Source organism: Mirounga leonina, unplaced genomic scaffold, assembly GCF_011800145.1.
Source record: "Mirounga leonina isolate KUSES-001 unplaced genomic scaffold, KU_Mleo_1.0 Mir_93, whole genome shotgun sequence".
Taxonomy (NCBI): Eukaryota; Metazoa; Chordata; class Mammalia; order Carnivora; family Phocidae; genus Mirounga; species Mirounga leonina.
In genome coordinates this window covers 38,054,192-38,081,088 of record NW_023270854.1, presented here as the reverse complement: position 1 = coordinate 38,081,088, position 26,897 = coordinate 38,054,192, and positions in this window count along the sequence as shown.

Sequence of the window (26,897 nt, the reverse complement as noted above, 5' to 3'; positions counted from 1 at the left end):
AAGAAGTTACACACAGCTGGTGCATGGCGGACCTGGGATTCAAGGCCACATATACCTCATAATGGCCCTTTCCTACTGTACTTGACTGTAACATTTCAAGCATTTTAGATTATGTTTTAAATACTTTAGAAACCAAAACTTTTGGTCAAACAGAAAGCTTACCTGCAGGCATATAAACAATGATTAAGGCATTTATATGAATAACTACTAGGTAGAAAACATGAAAGCCAGAACATTAAATCAAATGCACTAGCTTCATCTTTTTCCTTGAACTTACAAAACTGCCCTTTTACCTGTTAAAACCTATATTTTACATCTTATAAATCCTTCTTTTAGGGATGTTTAAATATATAATTATAAGAATATTAAATGCAGTGAAAAATGGAAGCAATGTAAATGTGCTCAGTAGAGGACTATTACAAATTATGGCTTGCCAGGGCAATGGCATTCTCTGCAGCAATTAAGAACAAAAATCTATATATTTCGATCTGGAAGGGTAATAGTGAGCAGAGCAAGTTAAAGAGCAATATGTGTTATATTATTCTCTTTTTTGAATAAAAATAGAGATGTGATTATATGTACATATGGTTATGTCCATATAAGAAGTAGCAAAAACAAAATCCAGTGAGGAAATATCTTAAGTTATATTCACCAAAATGTCAATAATGATTATGATTGAGGTCTCAAATCAGTGATAATTTTACCCCTCAGTATAAATACTTAAAAAGGAAGTAGGGGGATTAATGGTGATTTTCTATAGCTTTTAGTTTTTAAAATTAATTTTTATTAATTTCAGCATCTGACCTTTACCTTAATAAAGGTATTTCTCTGTGCTTAAGCATGGACATTCCATATCTATGGGCCAGATAGATAGATAGATAGATAGATAGATAGATAGATAGATAGTCTTTTTAGATAGCCCTCACTCTCACCAAAACCATAAGAAATCTCCAGGCAACAACAACAAAAAGATCATAAATTTCTTTAAAACTAGTGAAGATCTTTGGATACCAAGAAATCTAAAAGAACTAAAGTCCAGGGAAGCAAACCTTTTCTACACAAGAAAGGGACAGCTCATGTTTTTATACTTAGAAGAGTTGCTGAGGGTTGCAGCAAGGCTGGTAGAGAATCAAGCCTGCACCGTGTTTGCTTGGAGAAAGAAGAAACCAGCTACCTTTTAACAAGCCCAAGCATTGGCAGGCTGGATTTGAAACTGCTGGAGCCTCAAAAGCAGAGACAATTCTTTTTGCCAAGTAATGCTCTTACATAGGAATTCTGATGAGTCGGGAGAAGCTGGGGTGGGGCCAGAAAGTGGAAAATCTCCACAGCCTTCTGATCTGCATTCCCACAGTCTTGAAGTCTCATGGTCTCACAGTCTCACAGATATGTAGTCTTCATGGTCCTCCAGTCTTGTGATGTGCGGGTCCCTACTATAGGGAGAGAACTAACTCAATGTCAAACCAGTGGAAGCTAGAGATGAAGGGAGTCTAACCAAAATCATAACCAACTACTACCCAATTCAAATTCTGATAACATCAAAAATATCAGTGCTTTCACAGTACACACATGGGGCTGACAAACAGAGAAAGATCTATTAAATTCCTGGTGTTCTAATTCCAAAGTTCTGCTAGAGGAATTAAAGCCACCTCCTTCCAAACCAATTTAGCCTTTGACCAAATCAAGTTGAACAGCTTTTTACCCCATTTCACCCTAGCTACCTAACGTTAATAGAAGAAAGTGGTGTTCTTTGTGCTAAAAAAGGAACAAATAAAATACACAGTCTTTAGATGCAATGTCCAATGTACAATAAAAAATAATAAAAAGATATGCAAGAAAACAGAACAACGCAGTTAACAGGAACCATCTGTCATAAAATACAAACATATAGATAATGAAGATGTAGGAATGATCAAACAAAATTTTCAAATAGCTGTAATAAATATGTTAAAAAATCCTTAGAAAAGCATAGATATACTGAGATGAAGAATTTCGAGAAATAATTTGAAGCCTTTGGAAAAAGAACAAGTGGAAAACCGAGAACTGATGAATATGTTTGGAATAACAATATCTACCAGGGTGGGGGTGGGCAGGGGGGTTAACAGCAGACCAAACAAAAAAAAAGGACCATTGAAATTGTAAACAGGTCAATAGAAATCATTGAAATGGAAGCAAAGAGAAAAAGATTGAAAACATGAGAACAAAACTCCAATGGGATATCAAATAGGTTAATATTCATGTAACTGGAATAACAGAAAAAAAGAGAATGAAAGAGAAAAGAATGTTTGAACAAATATGGGATAAAAATGACCAGATTTGATTTAAAAAGAATATAGCAACTCATTATTCAGGATAAATACAAGAAAACCACATCTAGGTGCATCCTAGTTAAACTGCCGATGATATAGAGAAAAATCTTAAAAGGTAGGCCAAGGCAAAAAGACAAAATGTCCCCAATCCTTGCCTTTCCTTCCAGAATTGTTTCAGCTCTTCTAGTTCCTTCAGCTTTCTATATAAATTTTAGAGTTAGTTTATTGATAACTATAAAGAAAAAAGTCTGCTGTGATGGTTCTTGTTATGCCTCGTCTTAGGCAGACACTGTCCTTGGGTATCATGGGTGTGGCCTTCCCAGGGCACCTGTCTCCCTTTAAGCTGTAATTCTGAGCCCAGCATTGTCCAACTACCAAGAGGAGACGTAACTTTTATTTCCTTCCACAGCTACAAGTTTCTTTCTAGTGCCCTAAGGGTGTCCACATTGGCTGCTCCCCATCCAGCCTCATTTAAAGCTTTGGCTCAGCAGGGGACAGGGAGAGAAGGACCTGGGTGGGATGTCATGCCGTTCTTGCTCACAAACAGCTCTTGCTCCCTATTCACAACTTCTTCCCCAGACTCCTTATCACCAATTTTCTCATTCTATTCCTTCCAAGTTCCTGACCCTTCAGCCAAACCATTAGTAACTGCCCAGGAATCACAGAGATATGTACTTCTTGCCCTCTCACTCCAGACAGAGTGAACAACCAGATGAATTGCTTAAGGTCTTGTCCATTGAGAAGATGTCTTTCACTAATGGTGATCAGGGCTACCCTGTGGGACTCTGGTACTATATTTATCCACTTTCAATTAGAACTGTCATGTTGTGAAGACCCCTTTGGAAACCAGACTTGAGGTTTTGTTTGTTTGTTTGTTTTTTTCCTCAGACAACTGGTCATTGGAAATACCCCAGGAGGCCATAGGTATGAATTTGAGAGGCAATGCAACATTTCTTGATGTTGAAGGAGTCCTGCTTTTGCAACTTACTCATATCTTGAGGACCTGCCCAAGCATCATCTCTTATACACAATTTTTATATCATCTCCATCTGATGATAGATTGCTGTGGTTGCTGCTTCCCATCTGAGGGCTGTGTGGCTCAAACAATGCAGTCTGTGAAGGTATACTCAACCCATACAGTCACCTGATGGTCCACTGTTAAGTGTTCTGTCTCTACCAAGGCCCAGTAGAAAACCAGACCAAGAAGCTGTTTCTTAAGAGGAGAGTAGTTATCTGTATTAGACATAAATGTAAGTATATATAGATGTACATAAGTATATGAATAGATGGAGATGGAGAGATTCCAGGATCTTGGAGATGCACACTGTGATTTTTCCCTGTGCTGCTTGCCAGGGTCTCCATGCAGCACCTTATTTGCTACTGAGTATACCATCAGATAGGCTTAATCATAGAGCCAAAGTGATAGTGGAGCTTGTGCTACAGACGGAACTTGTTCCAGAGCCTTCTCTTACTCTGGTCTCTAAGAATTGGCAGTCTTACAGGCAGCTCTTTAAATGGTTGAAGTCTGTGCTCAAATGTGATGTAAGTTACCTACAAAACCTAAAAAGGCGCATCGAGCATCTTTTTTCTTGGCAGGTGATGGAAGGTGCCGCAATTTATCTTTCACCTGGAAGGAGATATCTCCACATGCTCCAAACCACTGAGCCCTCAGGCGGTTCACTGAGGTGGCCCCCTACATTTTTGTATATTTGGCACCTTCTAACTCACATACGTCTTACTAAGGCATTTAAAATCCTTGCTACTTTCAGTTGGCTATATCTAATAAGCAAATGTCATCAATATAGTAGACCAATGCAATTATTTTACTGAATGTCAAAAAGATCAAGGTCTTTGCAGACCATACTCCTGCAGAGAGCAGGAGACCTAAGAGAGGTCTCTGAAGGTGTACTTCTGGCTCGATCAGGAAGAGCTGCATATGAAGTGGCAAGGCCCATGTTTGTTCCAATGAAGATATTACATCTGGGATAGCAGCTTCCCTTGAAATGACCACTTTATTAATCTTACAGTAATCCATGTTCATTCTCCAATATCTGCCTGATTTCTCCACAGGTGAAATCATTGAGTAGGATATGGATATTATAGGTTTCACCACTTTTGCTTCATTCAAATATTTGATGATAGCATTAATATCTGAAATTCCCCCTGTGATGCAGTATTGCTTTTGGTATCCTATCTTTGCAGGGAGGGAAAAGTTCCAGGAGCTTTCTCTTGGCCCTTTATATAATAATAGTCCAAATCCTATGAATCAGAGCCAATATAGGGATTCTGACCGTTGCCAAGTCTCTATCCTAATTATACATATAGGAGCTGGTCACATAACCACAAGGTGGGTCTAAGGACTAACTTGGCTCATTTTATTTTTTATTTTTTATTTTTTTAAAGATTTTATTTATTTATTTGAGAGAGAGAGAATGAGAGACAGAGAGCATGAGAGGGAGGAAGGCCAGAGGGAGAAGCAGACTCCCTGCTGAACAGGGAGCCCGATACGGGACTCAATCCCGGGACTCCAGGATCATGACCTGAGCCGAAGGCAGTCACTTAACCAACTGAGCCACCCAGGTGCCCAAACTTGGCTCATTTTAAATTGGACTTGAGCTAATACTCCCATCTATCACCTGACTACACTGGCATTTTGGGTCCCCAGGAATTAGCTTCCATTCAGAGCCAAAGTCTAGTAATTCTCCAAAGGTTTGGGTATTTCCACTTCACTAATGCACAATACCTCTAGTAAATGACCATAGGTCCCCGTGGAAAGCCTTCAGTAAAGATTTATAGCATGTACCTGTGACAGTGGTCCTTCTTCATGGGGACCAGAATTTTCCTTCAATCAAGGGGCTCTGGGTCTATGAATTCACTCAAGTCTAGACCCTGGACTCGACAGGAGAGTAAACCAAATCATATTTCTAGCTCCCTGACCTAGAGTTTTTTCTGGTGCTAAGTCTATATTATTACCTTTAACAGAAAATGGAGTGAGGAGGGATGAACTAGGGAGAAGTAAAATGAACACTTTTTACCTATTCCATTACATCTAGGTATAAGATAGAGTGCCCAAGTTAGAGATACCCACTCCTGGAACCCAGTTCCAAACTCGTGACGTGTGGCCTGGCTGTCACTCATTGGAGGGCAGAGAAGTCATCGAGGTGCTGCGCTGATGGAACTTGCTGGTACTCCGCCCTCTGTCGTGATGGGGTAAGCTGCCCTCAGAGGACTGACTGTTGGACTCACACAGAGCCTGCTGTTCAGGGTCAGGGGGACTGCTGGCCACTGGGCATTGGGGGAGCCCCAGTGGGCGGGAGCCTAGAGAGAAGAATGCAGCAGAACCAGGGAGAGAGACCTTCACTTCCAGTGTCTCCCCTGCCCCTTCACCTGACAAAACTTAACATGGTGTCAGTTTACAAAAGAAAAATTTTTACAGTTCAGCTTTATTATCACAGAGCAGGAGAAGGAGGATGAATTAGGAGCCATGACAACACATTGGTAATTGGCACAGGAGGAAATGGAAAAATTCTCATTTTGTATATGAATAGTGGATTGTGATAGTTTCTTCCTCTGTGCCTCAGAAAATTAGCCTTCTGTTATTTGAAAACCCTTTGATAACCTTAACTAGAGTAAATGGCTTAGAGGTATAAACTCTGGTTCACCCATTAAAAAACAAAAGCAAACAACAACAACAACAAAAAAAAACCAAACAGACAAACCATCAAAACTAATAAATTCATAATTTAATAATTATTTAGGTTCTAGTGTGTGTAAGGCAAAATTCTGGGTATAAAGCCTTAGTATACCATTTCATGTTACTTACAAAAGGTGATCTTTCTTCTCTATGTAGATATTAGCCTCTCCTAAAACTGTTTTTAGTGATCCCTCCTTCTTGCCCTCTACCTTTCTCACCCACATGCAGTTTCACTTATCTTTGTTTTTATTTCATTATTTTATTTTAAAGATTTTATTTTTAAGTAAGCTCTACACTCAACGTGGGGCTTGAACAGTCCCAAGATCAAGAGTCACATGCTTTTCCGACTGACCCAGCCAGGTACTCCATGTTTTTATTTTTATTTTGTTGAGACTAGTTTGACAGAAGGAAAAAATTGATTTTTATTTTATTTTACCTGTTTTGCTAGTTTTGAGAAGATGGAGCCATATCTATGTTTAAAAAGTTGGCACACTATGGAGATGAACAGATAAGCATCCAGCTTTCATTGTCATTCCTACCAGTTATTTCTTCTTTTTAAAAAATTAATTTATTTATTTGAGAGAGAAAGAGAGTGAGAGTGAGCATGCGGAGGGGAGGGGCAAAGGGAGAGGGAGAGAGAGAATCTTAAGCAGATTCGCGCTGAGCACAAAGCCAGATGCAGGGCTCGACCTCATGACCTTGAAATTAGGGCCCTAAAATCATGACCTGAGCGGAAACCGTTAGTCAGAGCCTTAACTAACTGCACCACACAGGCCCCCCCACCCAACCAGTTATTTCAGTTACTTGAATGTCAGTTTGTTATTGCCTTTGTACAAATGAAAACTCTAAAGCACAGGCCAAATAATGTTCTCAGATTCATATCCCAAGACACAAAAACACTAGGAGGCAGGTATCATAATGCCCCCCTTTCCTACTTATGAAAAATTAGTTTTCATTATATGATTTTATTTACATACTTCAAACATTGTCTATATTTTTCAAGAATAAATAGTGCTACTCTTATCCTACTATAATCCAGATCATGAAACTAGCCCCTCCTGTGTATCTTAAATATCTGTTTTCCTTTTTGATGTTGCTGCAGATGTTAAGAGATAGAATAAGAGAAAAAGTTGGAGTGAATTTTTTCACTGTTTCCTTCACATTTCATTTTTATAACCTATAAAAATGGTTATCTAAATGTTCTTTGGAACTTCAGTAAGTGGATTCAACAAGCCCCTACAGCTTTCCCCATAATTCCTGGGTATATTTCTCTCCGTACACTACTAGCCTTCTGTGCTTAGTATGACCCAACAGATAGACCAAACATGAAAATTTACATTCTTATCGTTACATTTCATTTAATATATATGAGGAACATAACCTGTATATTATTTTATTTAAAATCTATGAATATATGTGTTCGATATAACAATTGGACTAACTGCTTTAAGCATGCTATTAAAAAAAATGTTTGGTTTAATAACTCTGTGGAGTTGTTATAAGATTCTTAGAAATTTAAAGTGGAAGGAGAAATATACTTTGATTTTGTAGAAATGTTCTCCCAAATCAATAGTAGTAAATAATTAATCTCATTGGAAATATTCTTCCACCTCAAACTAGCTCACAATTGCATTATTCTTTTTGATCAAAATGCTTAAACAAGCTATAGGCAAACACTTTGTTGGCTTTAGGCTCTGAAACAGACTTCTGATCATTTGCCTTCAGGCCCATCTGATCTTTGTTCTACCAGGTTGAATTTTCTGTGTGCTTGTGATGAAAATGAGAGAATTGAAAACATCTCATGGTCTCGTATATTTTCACCCATGCTTCACGATATTCCTTTTTGCCTTCTCCTTCTCAAGGCTCAGCTTCTGTTGTGTTTCACTTGTTGGAAATGTATTACCTCTCTGATAAACTGAAGCCTGTTCTTTTACTGTTTTGAGAAAGCAGTCAAGTCATAAAGAGATAAAGGATAAAATTGTGTACAAATAGATGCATTTCAAAGCCCAAATCATCCTCATAGGCTTAGTGTGAGAAAATCAAGTGATTTGCCTTGTGAATTAGCCTTATGGAATCTGTCTTTTCCTACCTAGAAGTGCACGTGTGTTTCAGTCAACTCCAGTGCTCCATCCATGAAGAGAGACTTCTACCACTTACAGAAGTTGCGAACAAGGGAGGGAAATTCTCAGAAACGCTTTGGGGCTGGGTGTCTCCATTGCCTATTTGTGTTCCATTTTCTGGCCTGATTCCCTAAAGCCTGAGCTGTGTTTTCACTGAGCCTTGGGATAGATCTGCTAAAAACCTCAGAATAGTATCTGTGTGTATGTGAAGGGGGAGGGGGATATCCAGTAGGAGGGAGAATTAAACATGAGTTCACTGTTGTGTCAGCAGATAAACACTGAGCTGTCTGGTCTCACTTCATGGTAAAGGGACACCTATACAAGGTCATAAAACACTAAAAATCATCTCTTTTTGCAAAAGGCAGCTGGCCTATTTGTATACAAATATATTTTGTTGCAGCCTCATTTTGCTGGTCACGGTCTGAAAGCTTTGAGTGGTCAGTGGTAGAACGTTCATTTGCCTGACTTGCATCCTCCATTCTGGACCTGTAAATAGGTATTGTTGAGAACATGGAAAATTAGAAAATTAGACCTAAGTCATTTTCTTTTCTCATTATCATCCTCAAAAGAAGGCAGAGGAGGGAAGGAAGAAGAACTAAAAGGAACTGTCCATAAGCCAAACTTAATTATTCTAATTTTCACATGAAGGGGCTGAGTTAAATGCCCTCAAGAGGCAAGCAGGGGGCAAACATCACATAACCAGGGCAAGAATCAATACTGACGGACCGCCACTAATCTCCTAGGCCACGTGCATTAGGATAGGCTGCCTGAGTTACCTGGTGTCACATGACTGGCCACATAGTAAGGTCAGGGTTTTTGCTCCAGCAGGTGCAAAACCTGTTGTTTACTTAAAAATGTTGGTGGCGGCGGCAGCTGCTTGTGCTTTCTCAAAGCAATTAAAGAGTGTGTTGTTTATGAGGTTGCCAGGTGCTGGCTTCCCCAGGTGCTATGACAGGTGGGGCAAAATTTCATGGAAACACCTGCCAGCCTCTGAGACAGACCTGTGCTAACTGGCTACTGTGTACCTAGCATTTAATCTTTTGTGGGTTTAGCTGACAGAGCAGGAAGCATAAGCTACCACACCTTCTACCAGCACCGAAGAGAGATGCTATGTAAGCACTTTATTGCTTGCCACTGTAGACAAGCATATTTTAGAGATTAAGAAAATTTCAGAGCTTTCCATTTCTCAGCTGTGTTTGGAGAGCATAAGCAAACACCTCAAATAGAAAAAAAAATGTTGTCTAGAGATACAGCATGTTAATTATTAATTGTGGTTACCAAACTCACTTATGAAACCAATAAATACTATCAAACAATTGAAAATACTATCAAACAGCTGAAAAGCTCCTGTCTTTTCCTTTAGTTAACAATTTTCTTCTTACAATAGTTGACAAGGGAAAATTACCTTAATACTCATACTAGAAATAAATAAATGAAAAGAATCACTACAGCTTTTGGATTTATTTAAAAAAAAATTTTTTTTTTTTTGAAACACGTATATGACTTGGGCTCTTTAGGTTTCCTTTCACAAACAGTGGAAAGTTCCTTGGAGAAGAAATAGAAATCTAGAGATTTTTTTAAAGGTTAGATCACAACTATTTTCTCTTTGGTAAAATAATCCCAGGTGAACTCAGGAGACACATATAGACTTCCTTTTAAAACACACTTGACAACTGTTAGCCATCTACAAGAAAAATTTCTTCCATCAGTTTTAGAGCTGTGGAAACTCCATCAATTCAATGAAGAAGTCTAAATAATGCTATCTTAGAACTGTATTCTTTGTATTTCTAAATTTCCACTGAAAAAATGCCTGATAGTCTGTCCACAGACAAGCTCTACAGACACAGAGCTAACAGTTTGTGGTATTTGAAGTGTATCTTCAACCTACTTCTCATGCACCCCTTTTTCCTCATTTACTTTCCTCTCTTCAAAGTTGCCTTCCAGAAAGAAGTTTAAAAACTTATTCATACAGGGGCGCCTGGGTGGCTCAGTTGGTTAAGCGACTGCCTTCGGCTCAGGTCATGATCCTGGAGTCCCGGGATCGAGTCCTGCATCGGGCTCCCTGTTGGGCGGGGAGCCTGCTTCTCCCTCTGATCCCCCCCTCATGTTCTCTCTCTGTCCTTCTCTCTCTCAAATAAATAAAATCTTTAAAACAAAAAAACTCATTCATACTAAAACGTCAATGACTGATATAGAGTACTCCGTTAACCTGTTTCTAGAACATTTACATTTTAGGAGAAAATAATAAATATTATGTCAACAACAATAACAACACAAAACTACCTAATTCCACAATGTTAAGGATCAGCAAAGAGAAATAACATTAGGGAAGCAAAGACATTTCTGGTTTGCGTGCACGTACTTCCACGTGCTGGCCCTTCCGTGTGTTTCCTTAGGGGCAGCTGAATGTTGGATAGAGCAGTGACTTGGTTTTTGTTTGTTTTTACATTTTTTTTCATCTGAGTATAGTTGACATACAATGTTACATTGGTGTCAGGTGTACAACATAGTGATGTGACATCTCTAAGTTTTGCTCTGCTCACCACAGGTGTGGCCACCATCTGTCACCACACAATGCAGCACAATTACAATAGAACTGGCTACCTTCCCTATGCTGGACCTTTTCTCCCCGTGACTTACTCATTTCGTAATTGGAAGCCTGGACCCCCCACTCCCCTTCACCCATTTTGCCCATCCCTTCCCCTCCCCCCTCTGACAACTGAGTTGGTTCTCTGTATTCATAGGTCTGATTCTGCTCTTTGTTTGTTTATTCATTTGTTCTGTGTTTTAGATTCTAGTGATTTGAATCCTAGTCCTGCCACTTGCCTAGCACGTCAAGCATCGTAAGCCTCTGTTCTGTCATGTGTATAAAGGGAAACAACAGTACCAGCACCTTCAACAGAGGCTCCTGAAGGGATTCCAATGAAATGACAGTGTATGAAACCACCAAAGACAGGACCGGACACAGGTAGAATGAGAGAAATTGCAGTTTTCTTCCTTTGCTTAAATTCAAATCTGGTTGAAGTTTCTTCAGTAGATAAACTTCATTCTAAGAGCACCCTTGCTGGTTCGTGTTCACTGAGGTGGAAACTGGCCACATCGTGGCATTTATGGTTATAGCAGACCACTCAGCATAGGATTTATTACCTTCTGTGGGAAAGACTGCTGTGTGAAATGTGAGTCTTTGATGATCTCCTCCCCGTCTTTCAAGGAAATAGTTCATAACCAACTGATTTAATGCTTGTGAAACTCAAAGTTAGTTTTATTAAGTATATCAAGCTTCATGTGACCTTCAACTTCCCATTTCATCTGGCAAAAACCTTCATTAATGTTCACCATCGTGATTAAGGTAACATTTAAAAACTGTCACAGAATAATCTAGAGGTTATTATACCCGAGAAAAAATATGCCACCATTTCCAAGTTTCTAAGAGTCTACATTGCCTCCATAAAAAATTCTTTTAAACCATGTTGAAAAGCCGATTTTTTTAAATCAGGAAAAGCACCAGGTGGCAAATATACATTTTATATAACATAGAACTGACCTTTTGCTGAACACAGGAAAAGAAGGATAAAAGGATGTGGAGTAGAAGCAGATAGAATTCACACAGGAAAATAAAATCCTTTCCCATGACGGTCCAAAGATATACTCCATCACGGATACTATAATAAGTTAATGTTATCAAACAGAGATATGGGACAGCTGATCTTAAAGGAAAAGCAGAGTGGTGTTTTTATAGGAAACAACATAAAAGAGTAAAAGTCAATTTCTAAGTAGGGAGTCAGGAGGAAAAAGAATAATGAACTGGATGGTGAACAAAAAGATTGTAAAGAAGATATAGAACACACATATCCAAGAAAAAATATGAAAAGCCACACTTGGAGGCTATTATTTACAGATATCAGAAATAAAGGGGAGCTCAGTCCCGTAGGTTTGGCATGTGTTTGTCTTCAATGTTCATATCGCAGTTTTAAGTGGATTTATTTCTGTTGTTTTACTGGCAGCAACTGCAGGTGAAGAAGGAGACTGGGTGTGGACTGGACACTACTCTACACTTGATGGGAGTAGAATGTTCGAAGCAGTAATGATAAGAATAAAAGGACAGACTTGATCCAAATTAGCTTTGACTTCTTACAATTCCAGGTATGTGCTTCAGGTAAGTTACTTCCCCTGTTTATCAGTTTGTCTTTGGTGAAATGAGATGAAATTTTATACCTCATGAGGTTACCAAAAAGATTATATAAATAATGCAAGGAAAATATTCTAAAATAGAGCCTGGCTCTCAGTAAATAAACACTAATTGCTAACTATTGTTCTTGGTTATGAGGATTAGATTTTAACTCATTTATTTTCTTTTAATAGATAATTTTCTTAGGAGAAATAATTTCTACAAAAGAGTTATTTTCTTGCTTGCTTGCTTTCTGACCTCCAGAAAGTAAGTTCTATCTCCTTTTTAGGTAAAAATATGGAAACTTCTCCCGGTGATGGGTATAAGGAGGGCATGTACTGCATGGAGCACTCACTGGGTGTTATACAAAAACAATGAACCATGGATCACTACATCAAAAACTAATGATGTATGGTGACTAACATAACATAATAAAATAAAATTTAAAAAATATAGAAACTTCTTATTGCAAATGTGGGGTAATCTCAAAATTGTCTTCTCCTAATGCAGTCATCAATGAAGATGAAATCTGAATTTATATTAGGATGTCAATGTCTTAATATTTATGGACTCTCCACGTCAGATGGTCAATGAGAAAAGGAAAGGAATGCTGAGAAAAGTGATTTTTATAGTCAAAAGAATGATAATGCTTAAGGACTTGTGGACATGAGTGAAATGGAACAGCCAATTAGAATAGACATATTACCTCATCATAAAGAAGTTACCATCCAAGTTAGCTTAAAGAGTTTTGATTTACAGAAAAAATAAAGAAATAAAATGATACCAAAATATACACAGAGGGTGATTTTTTTGTATGGTTGTCAAAGAACTTTGTGTTGAAATAGGATTGTGACCTTGCTAGAGGCCCTGTTATATTTTATTTGTAATCTGTAGAAGAAAACTAGACCCAGAGTTCTGAGTGTTTTTCTGACCATCAGAAGAGCCCATGTAATTTGTCTGTTGATATACAAGCCTGGTGAGTTCATTTTCAATTTAAATGAAAATACTCCACTTTTGGTCACAAATATATTCTATGGGAAGAATTGTAAATACAACGTTTTGCATGCCTCATGAAGGTTGAGTGTTCTGTTCCTGGGAGATGAGATATTTAATGCCCCAGGAAAAACAAACACCAAACTAACTTGTAATTCCCATTGAATATCTCCTGAAGATTACTGCTCCATTTTCAGTACCATAGCAAAGACATAGCCAGAGATAGAGCCTTCATAAATGTAAATAGAACATTTTCCCCCTCATGACTTGTCTCCCACCATGCACTTGGTTTACTTGGAGTCTGTGGTCACTGAATATAAATATTCTAACTGTCATCATAACTTTGGAATGTCAAAGTATGGACAAATAATAGTCTTTCCCAAGTTCATAAAATATTTTTGTGACCTATAGTTTATTTTAATTTTAACAACACTGGATCAAAATTTTAAGGTTATAATTTGTATGTCCAAAATGTGAATATTACATTCTTGTAAAACTTTAAATGTTAAGCAATCACTCAAGAGCATAACCAACTATCCAATGAAATCTTTGTCCTTTTCCCAGGCGAATCCAAAATATGGAATCAGTGCCTTTTTGAGATTTATTAACCAATGACAAAGGAAATAAACCTTTTTCAGATAGCAGTTCCCTCTTTGAGTCTCTTTGAATGAGGTGTTCATTGGGTGATATTCATGAGTATATTATGATAAATATACATAACAAAGAAAACCACCAGGCTTTTAATAGGCCACTATAATGGTACTCCCAGAATTTCTTTTTCTAAGAATTCAGGCCCCTGGGTTGTTGAACCATCATTTCATCCAGCACTGTATTTACTGCTCACAGATTCTTGAGTATTCTGTGCCTTGATTAGTCTACTGTAATAAATTTTAACAGAGAGGGGATTCTTCACCTTAACTTAGTGTTTCAATTTGGAACTTTGAATCTTTGTTTTCCTGCTAACTCTCACTTTCTCCTCTCACTTTCTCCCCATATCTTTGCTCCTCATATGTTTCTTCCTCTCACTTACATGATTAAAGTATACTGAATATCTAAGCATTTTAGGAGAGAGGAACAATGCCATTTTGTTCTTTTTTGTAAAAGAATCAAATAATACACAAATAGACAAAGTCTAACATATATTTTTTTTTCTTCATTTCTCCTCCTCCAAACTGAAGCTGTTCTCCTCAGAGGTAACCATGATTAAAAATTTAGTATGTAAACTTTCATGTATATCTACATATACTCATACTCAAACATGCTCATTTCATTCATGTGGTTGTATGATTTGATTTTTTGGGGGGGATCTTTCTGAGTCTGTGTACATAATTCTACTTAATTCATTTTAATAGCTCTATAGTATTGCAAAGTATGAATGTTCATTTCTTAGCAATATTTAAAATAGAAGATATAAATATTACTGCTCATGAAACCACTGTCCAGTTTAAAAAGTCACATATTACCAACATTATGGAAGTTCCCCATGTGATTCTATCATACCCCTCCCCTCCTCCAATAACTCCAAACCTGAATTTGGACTTTACTATTCCTTTGCATTTCTTTGTACTTTCTTTATACTTTGTATTACATATTTATGTATGCCTTACTGTATTTTTTCTGCATGTTTCTAAACTTTATGTAAATAGTATCAAAATATATTTATTTCCTTAGCAAAATGTTTATGATAGTCATCAGTATTGAGATAGAAAGTTCTACTTCATTAATTTTTAATTTTTATTGATATAAAATAGTTTATTATATAAACATAACACAATGTATTTATTCACTCTCCCAGTAATGGACATTTGTGTGTTTTCAATTATTCATAACTAAAAACACATGTTGAGAACTTCTGGTTTCTGATCTAACATGTAAAGAGCTTGGAAGTCATTGTTCCCATCGTCACAAAAGCTGAACATATTGAAGATCAAAAACGCTTCTTAGATTAATCAGAGAATTGGGGACATAAGACAAACTGCTGGCGCCAAAACTAGAGACAGTTAGGTGTATACAAAGTATCACAGCTTACTGGAGCAGAAGCCCAGGGGTAGGAACATTCTAAAAAATAAGTAGAAAAACCTAAACTGTAATTGACAATTTGCTGGAGGCTCAGGATAGATAAATTTGAGAGTTAAAGACTCCTGGGGCCCACACTCAGAGAGCCCCATACTATGGTGAGCCTTACATTTAGAAGCCCTACCAAGTTCTCACAGTAAAGATCACAAATAATTCCCTTGTGTTTATGACAGGGAGAAGGGGAAAATAACCATACTGAAATATGTCCAAAGCACTCTATTCTTAAAAAAAAAAATTGTTTATTTGAGAGAGGACATGCGCGTGGTGGGGGACGGGGCTGGGAGGGAAAGGCAGAGGAAGAGGAAGAAGCAGACTCCCTGCTGAACAGGGAGCCCGATGCTGGGCTAGATCCCAGGACCCTGAGATCGTGACCTGAGTCAAAGGCAGATGCTTTACCAACTGAGCCATTCAGGCGCCCAAGCATTCTGTCCTTCTTAATAAAGCATGTCATCAAGGGAAATTATTTACCAGAGTGTATCTAACTGATGTTTTATCAGAGCCTAACTGACCTGAGGCAAGGGAAATATCCAGCTCCAGCCCCTGCTAGCCTTCCTGATTCATACAAGGGGGGAAAACCTGAGAAACACTGGTAAAGGTCATAGACCAGAGGCACAGATTTAGTAAAAGCCTGAGACCTAATTATAAGACTATAGAATGCTTCCCCTCCCCCTACATACACTACATCAGTACCATTCTTGTGTAATAACAGGAAAATATAACAAAATTATTGCAAGTCTTAGACTTTATTTAAGAAGTGGTCTTCAGGAAACTCCAAAGACAGCAACAAAAATAAGGACACCAGAGGAAATTCTAGCCTCTGACATCCACAGCTATAACAAACAGTAAACAGACTAACTCCTAGGCAGGCAAATATAAAACCTCGCTTTGACAACTATTTAACTGAGTTCCTGTTACTAGGTACATCATATCTCACTTTCAACAAAAACTTCAAGGCATACCACAAGGCAAAAAATAGTTGGAAGAGAGAAAGCAAGCACTGGAACCAGCTATGGCAGAGATACTGGAATTAACAGAACAGGAATTTAAAACAACTATCAATAATACGATGAAGGCTGTAATGGGAAAGTGGACAACATGTAAGAACAGACGAGTAATGTAAGCAGAGAAATGGGAACTCAATGAATTAAAAGGAAATGCTGGAGAAAAAACCCCACCATAACAGAAATAAATCATGGACTTTAATGGGTTCACTAATAGACTTAATATGGCCAAGGAAAAGTTCTCTGAGCTTGAGGAAATGTCGATATCCAGGAATTGTGGGATAATTACAAAAGATGTAATACACATAGTTGGACCACCAGGAGAAGAAAGAGAGAAAGGAAGAGAAATATTTGAAGCAACAATGTCTGAACATTTTCAAAAACTAATGATTGATGACAAACCACATTTGCAGGAAGCTCAAAGAACAAGCAAGGTAAATGTCAAAACAAAACAAAACAAAACAAAAAACCCACACGTAGGCATATCATATTCAGATTTCAGAAAAGCAAAGACAACGAGAAAGTCTTGAAACTAAGGAGGAGAGACACGTGACATAGAGTGAGCAGGGATAAGAATTACATCACTCTTCTCTTGAGAAACCATGCTAGCAAAAAGGGAATGGAGTAAAACATTTAAGGTGTCGAAAGAAAAAAAACCACCAGCCTGGAATTTACCCTTTAAAAAAGGACTTTCTTGGACAAACATAAATTGAGGAAACTTATTGCTGGTAGACCTGCCTTGCAAGAAACATTTAAAGAAATTCTTCAGAAAGAAGGAAAATGATTTAGATAGGAAATTTAAATCCATATAAAGAAAGGAAAAGTATTAGAGAAGAAATAAAAATAAAATCAATTTTTCTTACTATTAATTGATCTGGCAGATAATAGTTTGTTTAAAATAATAATAGCAATAATGTATAGCTTATGGATCAGTACAATTATTGACAGCAATACTATAAGGGATGGGAGAGGGGTATTAGGAATATTTTGTTGTAAGGTACTCACGCTACCTGTGAAATGGTACAGAGTGACTTGAAAGAGGATGCAAATGTATTTACAAATTGAAGGATAAGAAAGGAAAACTACATGTTCTCTCATGAATGCACATGCCAAATTCCTCAGCAAAATATTAGCAAATCAAATCCAACAATGTCAAATTTGTCAAAAATAATTGACAAAATTCAACATTCATTCATGATGAAAATTCTTAGCAAACTAGGAAGAGAACTTCCTCAACTTGATTTCCCCAAAGCCCCAAACTTTACCTGCTTCTGGATGATAGGGTCCGTGGTAAAACAAGTAAAATTTGGGGTGATTATAGTTTCAAACTTCTTTTGGCATAAAAATGTTCCAAGGTCAAAGATGATGTTATACTCTTTATATATATATATATATATATGTATGTATATGTATATGTATATCCTATACATATATTATTCTATTGCAACAATAATGTATGATGCATGCTGAATCTTGGATTCTGTCTCTAGTAGGGCACTGGGACCAAAAGAAACAATATTTCAAAAAGAAGAGAAGGGGCTGCTGGATATAAATTGCATGTCTTGCCAACCAAGGAAGGGAAACATGTCTTGATTGATTATTCAAGTAAACTGTCAACAAGCATGTGACCGGCTTGAGCTGGCAATAATAAACATCAATAGATCCTTCATGTAAAAAAGCAGCTATCGTGGACCAAATATGGTTTTTGCTATTTGTTGCCTCTCTCAGAATAACCAAGTGCTAGAAGGCAAGTGATTATTGTGAGTGGAAATATATTCTATTCACAATCAAATGAATGAGGTGGGCCCAAAGCCAAAGAATACTCTTGATTGGACTCTTATTTTATTGCCCTAAATTTAGCTAGCTAAATTTTGTTCAAGTTTTGAAATGGAGGCTTTGGCATTTATCATAAAATCTCGTTTTCATTGCAGAGATATCATAAGGCTCTATAATTACCCACACAGAAGGTCTTTTTTTTTTTTATACAATATATATAGCATATAGTGAAGTCCCAAATTTTATTATTGTTAACAGGTTGCCCTGGAGGAATCCAAACATAAAGATTTAGAATCTTGATGAGAGAAAGTGGGAACAAGCTATCATTTACAAGTTTCCAGTGGTTCTTCTCTTCTCTAGAAATAGAGCCTTCAACTCACATTTGGGGCAGACTTGTCTTTTGTGTTAAGGAAACTCCAGGAATTAACCCCTCAGTTCCACAAATATAAAACATACATCTACATGTTGTGAGACAGAATGCCATTTCCTGCACAACCTTAATACGGTTGTAAGCCATTTATTTTGGTAATATAATATTTATATATCTCTGAAGCTGAGCTGGGTATAAAATGTTTTCAGTGTTTATTAAATGAGACCACATTTTCCCTGAACTCTCACGTTTCTTTTGTTGTTGTTGTTGTTGTTGTTGTTGTTTCTAAAGAGATTTTTTAAACGTTTATTTTGAAATAATTCTAGACTTAGAGAAAAGTTGCAAAATAATGAGAGCCAGGCTTCTCACTGTGGTAGAAAGAAGTTGCAGATAAGAAAAAGGGGAATCTTGGAATGAACGTCATGGTGCTAGATTGTAATGAAAGGTATCTGCAGTATACAGAATGACAGATAGAGTTTCAATATATTCTTCATCCTGTTTTCCCTAATATTAATATCTTGCATAACCAAAGCACAATTATCAAAGCTAAGAAATGAACATGGGTACAATACTGCTAACTAAAGATTTAATTTGGATGTACGAGTTTCTTCACTAGCATCTTTTTTCTTTCCTGGTATCCATTCCAGGATCCCATCTTGCATTTAGTTAGGACTAGTGTTAGGACTGCTTAGTTTTCTCTAAACTGTGATAGTTTCTCAGTCTTTCCTGATACCTTTGAAGAATATTGATCAGTTTTGTAATAGAATTTACCTCAATTTGAGTTTGCCTGATATTTTGTAATGATTAATTTGAGGTTATGAATTTTTGGCAAGAATATCTCAAAAGTGATGTGACTTTCTTGGTGGCTCATCACATCCAGGGCATATAAATTTGATATGTCTTTTCAATGGTAATGTTAACCTTTGTCATTAGATCAAGGGTTCAACAGGTTTCACACTTCCCAGTTTGCCACTGTACAAAGATCTATTAGTTTCAATCTTTTGCCCCATTGGTGGATCTTGCCTATAATGATTAGGACTGTGGGCATTCTAATGGTGATGTTCTCTTATTCCTTCAGCATTTATTAATTAGAATTCTGTAAGGAAGAATTCTCTCCCATAAATTCAGAATTTATTCACTAATTTACATATGTCAGTGTGGACTTATAGGTATTTATCTTATGCTATATGTTATAATTCAACATTATATTTATTATTTGCTCAAATCACTCCAGCTTTGGCCTCTGGGCTCTTTAAGGTTGGCTCCTGTGCCTGTTCAAAATGCCCCATTCTACTTGAGAAATACTTTACTTTCTGGCACTAAAAGATGCCCCAGATGCATCTTATTTCCCCTGCCCCAGCCCTAGAATCAACCACTTCCGCAAGGAGCCCCTGGTTCCTTTTACTGGAAAACAATATTTACAAACCAAAATCTGGGCTCCTAGGTGTACTCATTCCTACTGATGTGTCATTACTTCTAGACCTGTAATCAAACAGAGGTTGGAATATGTGCATGTATACTAACCCATGTATATGAACACCTCTATATTTATTTCCACATTTATCTGTAAATATTTTTTTTAAATCACAGATACCTTTCATTCCAATCTAATACCACGATGTTCATTCCAAGCTTTCCCTTTTTCTTATTTGCAACTTCTTTCTACCACAGTGAGAAACCTGGCTCTCATTAAATAAAATATATTTACTTGCTTGTTTAACTCTACTATATTCATAGAGTATTTTCAGAATTTCTAACCCATATTCTGATGAAAAACACATCTGCTAACTAAAGTACAATAGTTGTCTACAGATTTTTTTGTCTTCAGCCTTTATGTATCTAGTCAAATATTGTTTTCCTTCATTAGTAGGTAGTTCTCTTCACCATCCTTAGATGCTGTCTTATTATTATTAACTATTAACTCAATTTTTAAATAGATATAGATCTATTCAGATTATCTATTTCTTCTTGTATAAGTTTTGGCAGCTGTGTCTTTCAAGAAATTGGTTGATTTCATCTAGGTGATCAGATTTGTGGGTGTAGAGTTGCTCATAGTATCCCTTCATTATTTTTTTGCTTTTCATGGGAACAGCAATGATGGCCCTTCTTTCATTTCTGATGTTAGTAATTTGTCTCTCTTTTCTCTTAGTCTCTCTAGAGAGCTTAGTAATTAATTAGATTATTTTAGATTTTTCTTCTCTTCTAATATGTACATTCAATGCTACACATTTTCCTCTAAGCACTGTTTTCACTGCATCTCACAAATTTTGAAAAGTTGGGTTTTCATTAACTATACTTGCTGTGGTGGGCATTTCATAATATATATAATTGTCAAATCACTGTGTTGTGCACCTGAAACTAATATAATATTGTATGTTAACTATACTTCAATTAAAAATGAAAAAAATTTTAAGTTCTCTTGAGGTACCTTCTTTGACCCATGTGTTATTTAGAAGTATGTTTTTTAATCTCCACATATTTTGGGAATTTTTTAAGTTATTTTTCCATTATTGATTTCTAATTTAATTCCATTGTGGTCTGAGAGTGGGCGTTGTATGATTTCTATCTTTTAAATGTGCTAAGGTATGTTTTATGGCCCAGAATGTGGTCTGCATTGGTGAATATTCCATGTGAGCTCGAGAAAAATGCATATTCTGCTGTTGCATGAAGTAGTCTACAGATGCCACATACATCCAGTTGATTGACGGCGTTGGTGAAATCAACTATGCCCTTACTGATTTTCTGCCTGCTGGATCTGTTTCTGAAAGAAGGTTGTTGAAGTCTCCAATGATGAGACTATTTCATATATTTATCCTTGCAGTTCTTTTTTTTCAGTTTATTTTTTATTTAAATTCAATTAGCCAACATACAGTACATCATTAGTTTCAGATGTAGTGTTCAGTGATTCATCAGTTGCGTATAACGCCCAGTGTTCATCACATCACATGCCCTCCCCAATGCCCTTCACCCAGTTACCCCATCCCCCCACCTACCTCCTCTTCCGCAGCCCTCAGTTTGGTTCCCAGAGTCAAGAGTCTCTCATGGTTTGTCTCCCTCTCTGATTTCTTCCCATTCAGTTTTCCCTCCCTTCCCCTATGCATTATTTTCTTATATTTCTTATATTCCACATATGATGTATGATAATTGTCTTTCTCTGATTGACTTATTTCACTTAGCATAATACCCTCCAGTTACATCCATATGGATGCAAATGGTAGGTATTCATCCTTTCTGATGGCTGAGTAATATTCCATTGTATATATATACCACTTCTTCTTTATCCAGTCATCTGTTGAAGGACATCTTGGCTCTTTCCACAGTTTGGCTATTGTGGACATTGCTGCTATGAAAATTGGGGTGTATGTGCCCCTTTGTATCTTTGGGGTAAATACCCAGTAGTGTAATTGCTGGGTCATAGGGTAGCTCTATTTTTAACTTCTTGAGGAACTTCCATCCTGTTTTCCAGAGTGGCTGTACCAGCTTGCATTCCCACCAACAATGTAGGAGGGTTCCCCTTTCTCCACATCCTCATCAACATTTGTTGTTTCCTGTCTTGTTAATTTTAGCCATTCTGACTGGTATGAGGTGGTATATCACTGTGGTTTTGATTTGTATTTCCCTGATGACAAGTGATGTGGGACATTTTTTCATGTGTCTGTTGGCCATTTGTATGTCTTCTTTGGAGAAATGTCTGTTCAGGTCTTCTGTCCATTTCTTGACTGGATTCTTTGTTTTTTGGGTGTTGAGTTTGGTAAGTTCTTTATAGATCTTGGATACTAGCCCTTTATCTGATATGTCATTTGCAAATATCTTCTCCCATTCCATAGGTTGCCTTTTAGTTTTGTTGACTTTTTCCTTCGCTGGGCAGAAGCTTTTGATCTTGATGAAGTCCCAATAGTTCATTTTTGCTTTTCTTTCCCTTGCCTTTGGAAATGTGTCTTGCAAGAAGTTGCTGTGGCTGAGGTTGAAGAGATTGCTGCCTGTGTTCTCATCTAGGATTTTGATGGATTCCTGAATCACATTTAGGTCTTTCATCCATTTTGAGTTTATCTTTGTGTATGGTGTAAGAGAATGGTCCAGTTTCATTCTTCTGCATGTGGCTGTCCAATTTTCCCAGCACCATTTATTGAAGAGACTTTCTTTTTTCCATTGGATATTCTTTCCTGCTTTATCAAAGATGAGTTGACCATAGAGTTGAGGGTCCATTTCTGGGCTCTCTGTTCCATTGATCTATGTGTCTGTTTTTGTGCCAGTACCATACTGTCTTGGCGATCACAGCTTTGTAATATAGCTTGAAGTCAGGCATTGTGATGCCTCCAGCTTTGCTTTTCTTTTTCAACATTCCCCCTGGCTATTCGGGGTCTTTTCTGGTTCCATACAAATCTTAGGATTATTTTTTTCCAGCTCTGTAAAAAATGTTGATGGTATTTTGTTAGGGATTGCATCTCCTTGCAATTCTATCACTTTTTGCCTCATGTAGTTCCATAGTCTGTTGTTAGGGGCATATACATTAAGAATTGTTATGTCTCCTTAGAGAATTGACCTTGTATCATCAGAGAAGGTACTTATTTTTCTCTGATTACTTTCCTCACTTTGAAGTCTGCTTTGTCTGAAATTAATATGCTACTATTGCCTTTTATTGCTATTTTTATTGTATCTTTTTATTATTGTTATCATGGTATATTTTCTCCATCTATTTACCTTTAATCTCTATGTGTCTTAATATTTCAAGCAGGTTTCTTATAAACAAGATATAGTTGGGTCATGTTTTTTGATCTACTCTGGTAATCTTTTAATCTGTATATTTAGACCACTGACATTCAACATGATTACTGATACAGCCAGATTAATGTCTACCATATTCTTTGCTATATGCAATTTTTTTTCTTGTTCTTTGTTCCTATTTTTATCTTTCACTCTTTTTCTGCCTTTTGTGGTTTTAATTGAGCATTTTATAATTCCATTTTCTCTTTCCTTTCTTAGCATATCAGTCCTTTTCTTCTTCTTCCCTTCTTTCAGTGGTTGCTCTAGAGTTTATAACTAATCCAAGTCCACTTTCAAATAACACTATACCACTTGACAGGTAGTGTGAGTACTTTATAATAACAAATATCCTACTTCCTTCCTCCTATCCCTTGTAGTATTGCTGTCATTTATTTAATTTATATAAGCACACACAAGCATACATATACATAATATGTAAATGGATATAATTGAATACACTGTTGCTATTATTTTGAATAAACTGGTATGTGTTAGGTCAGTTAAGAATAAGAAAAAATAAAACCTTTTTATTTTTCCTTCATTTATTCCTTCCTCAATGTTCTTTCTTTCTTTATGCAGATCCAAGTTTCTGACCTATATTATTTTCCTTCTTTCTAAAGAACTTATTGCAGAGCAAGTTTATTGGCAACAAAGTCCCTCAATTTTTGTTTGTCTAAGAAAAATCTGTATTTCTTCTTCACTCTTTCACTTTTGAAGGATAATTTTGCAGGGTACAGAATTTAGGTTGGAGGAGTTTTAAAACTAATTTTGTCTACTCTTTTCTTTTTTGCATGGTTTCTGAGAGGTCAGATTTAATTCTTATCTTTGTTCCTATATAGGTTAAAGTTCTTCCCCCCACCCCACTTCTTTCAGAGTTGTATTTTTTCCCCGTTTAATTTTCAGTAATTTGAAAATGGTATGCCTGGGTGTATTTTTTATTTTTATTTTTTGACATTTATCCTGTTTAGTGTTCTCTGAGTTTCTTGGATCTGAAGCTTGGTGTCTGACTAATTTGGGGGAAATTCTTGGTCATTATTGTTTCAGATATTCCTTTTCTCTTTCTTCTTTGTTATTCCTGTTATGTGTACATTACACCTTCTGTAGTTTTTCCATAGTCCTTAAATATCCTGTTCTTTTTTTACTCATTGTTTTCTTAGCTTTTCTGTTTTAGAAAATTCTAGTGTATAGAGTCTTTTCATTTCTAGGTTGTGTCCAGTCTACTACTGTGTCTAGTCTACTATTAAGCCTATCAAATGCATTTTTTTTTTTTTATTTATTTGACAGAAAGAGACACAGCAAGAGAAGGAACACAAGCAGGGGGAGTGGAAGCAGGAGAAGCAGGCTTCCCGCGGATCAGGGAGCCGAATGCGGGATTCGATCATAAGACTCTGGGATCATGACCTCAGCTGAAGGCAGACACTTAATGGACTGAGCCACCCAGGCGCCTCCAAATGCATTCTTTATTTGTTACAACTTTTTTATCTTCATCATAGCTTTTTGTTTTTTTCTTAAGGATTTCTATCTGCTTACATTGTTCATGTGTTCTTGCATACTGTCTACTTTATCCAATAGAATTCTTAGCATATCAATCACAGTTTAAAAAATTCCCAGTCTGATAATTCCAACACCCCTGCTATGTCTGATTCTGATGCTGCTCTGTCTCTCCAAATTGTGCTTTTGGCCTTTTGGAATGTCTTCTAATTTTTTCTTGATAGATAGACATGACTTGCTGTAAATTGGCCTTAGTAATGAGGTGGTGAGCTACTGGGGAGGGGCATATCGTATGGTCCTATGATTGGGTTTCAGTCTTATACTGAGCCTGTGCCTCTCTGTTCTGAAATTCACAAGTGTTTCTCAGTCTCCCCCCTCCCATCCCCCAAGTGACAGGTTGGTTTGAGTGGGTTGAAATTGAGTATTTAACCTTGCTAGTTAGGCTCTGATAAAACCCCAGCAAGTCAGGCTCTGGGTAATTAGTTTCTCTCTCTCTCTTTTTTTTTTTTTAATTTATTTGACAGAGAGAGAGACAGCCAGAGAGGGAACACAAGCAGGGGGAGCAGGAGAGGGAGAAGCAGGCTTCCCACAGAGTGGGGAGCCTGATGCGGGGCTCGATCCCACAACCCTGGGATCATGACCTGAGCCGAAGGCAGACGCTTAATGACTGAGCCACCCAGGCGCCCCTAATTAGTTTCTCTTGAGGGCAGGCCTATTTAAGGAGAACAGAGTGATCTGGCGTATTTCAAAATGGTTCCTTTCCCTCTGCCTGATGCTCAAGGGGATTTTTCTCTGATATTTACTGTGGGAATCTGGTTGAGCTCCTGGAGGTAAATTTCACATATTGTTGGGGCCTCACCATGACTGGGTCCCCTGGATTTTGTAACTCTCAGACTAGTCTACACTGAGCCTCCAGTAATACGTCAGTCAAGAGTTCAGGTTTTCCTGCCTTGGCCCTGGTTCTTACAGCAGATTCCTCTCACCAGTCCCTGCTCTGGTAAGTTGTTATTCTCTGTATTTTTCTGTTCTTCTCTCCAATCTTGAGGCCAGTGGTTTGCCCTGGGTATTCCCCTCTCTTAGTGATCCAAGAACAGTTACTGAGTTTTCTGTTTTAGTCTGTTCAGCTTTTTCTTGTTAAGATGGAGTGGAGACTTCTAAGCTCCTTACATGAGAAACTGGGAACAGCCTGATTAAAAAGAAAAAGTTTACACACAGTTAAATTCACTCTTTGTGGAGCACAAGTCTTTGGCTTTGACAAATATAGAATAAAAAACAGTTCCATCAACCCCCCAAAATTCCCTGTGCTTCTCGTTCACAGTCAATGCCAATTCCCATCCCTTGTAACTAATGATTTGCTCCCCTCCTTAAAGTTCTGCCTTGTCATATAAGGGGAATCCGAGCATATAAAGCATTTTGGATCTGGCTACTTTTACTTAGCAAAATGCATGTGGGAGTTCTCCATGTTGCTTTATGAACCAATAATTTGCTTCTTTTTTACTGCTGAGTAGTATGTCATTGACATGACATACCACACTTTGCTTATCCATTCTTGGGTTAAGGGATTCTGAATTATTTCCATATTTTGACAGTTATGAATAAAACTGCAATAAAGTTATATAAACATAAGTTAAACTTAAGTTTTTTGTGGTGAACATAAACTTTCGTTCTTTTTGGTAAAATATCCAGGAGTTGGGTTGTGAGTTACATGGTAAATGTCTGTTCACTTTATCTGAAACCATTGAACTGCTTTCCTGAGTAGCTGTGTCCTTCTGCTTTCCCACCAGCAGTATATGAGAGTTCCAGCTACTTTTCATCCTCACCAGCACTTGATATTTTAACCTTTTTCCCGTAATTTTAACCATTTAGAATTGACACAGTGGTATCCTGTTGTAGTTTTAATTTGCATTCCCTTAATGGCTAATGCTGTGGAGTTCTTGTGTGAATTTTTCTTAAATTGCTTTTTGGGCTTGTTGGTAAGTGGAGGGAGAGTTTGAGAGGTCCCTGTAAGAACTGGGGCATGGTGGGGAGAAGCTGTGGGATCTTTTTGTGTGTGGGGAAGGCATGAAATATTAGATGTAAGCAATGTTGGTTTGCAGCCCAGATAACCAAGGGTAGATTTTTCCCCAACCCTCACACAA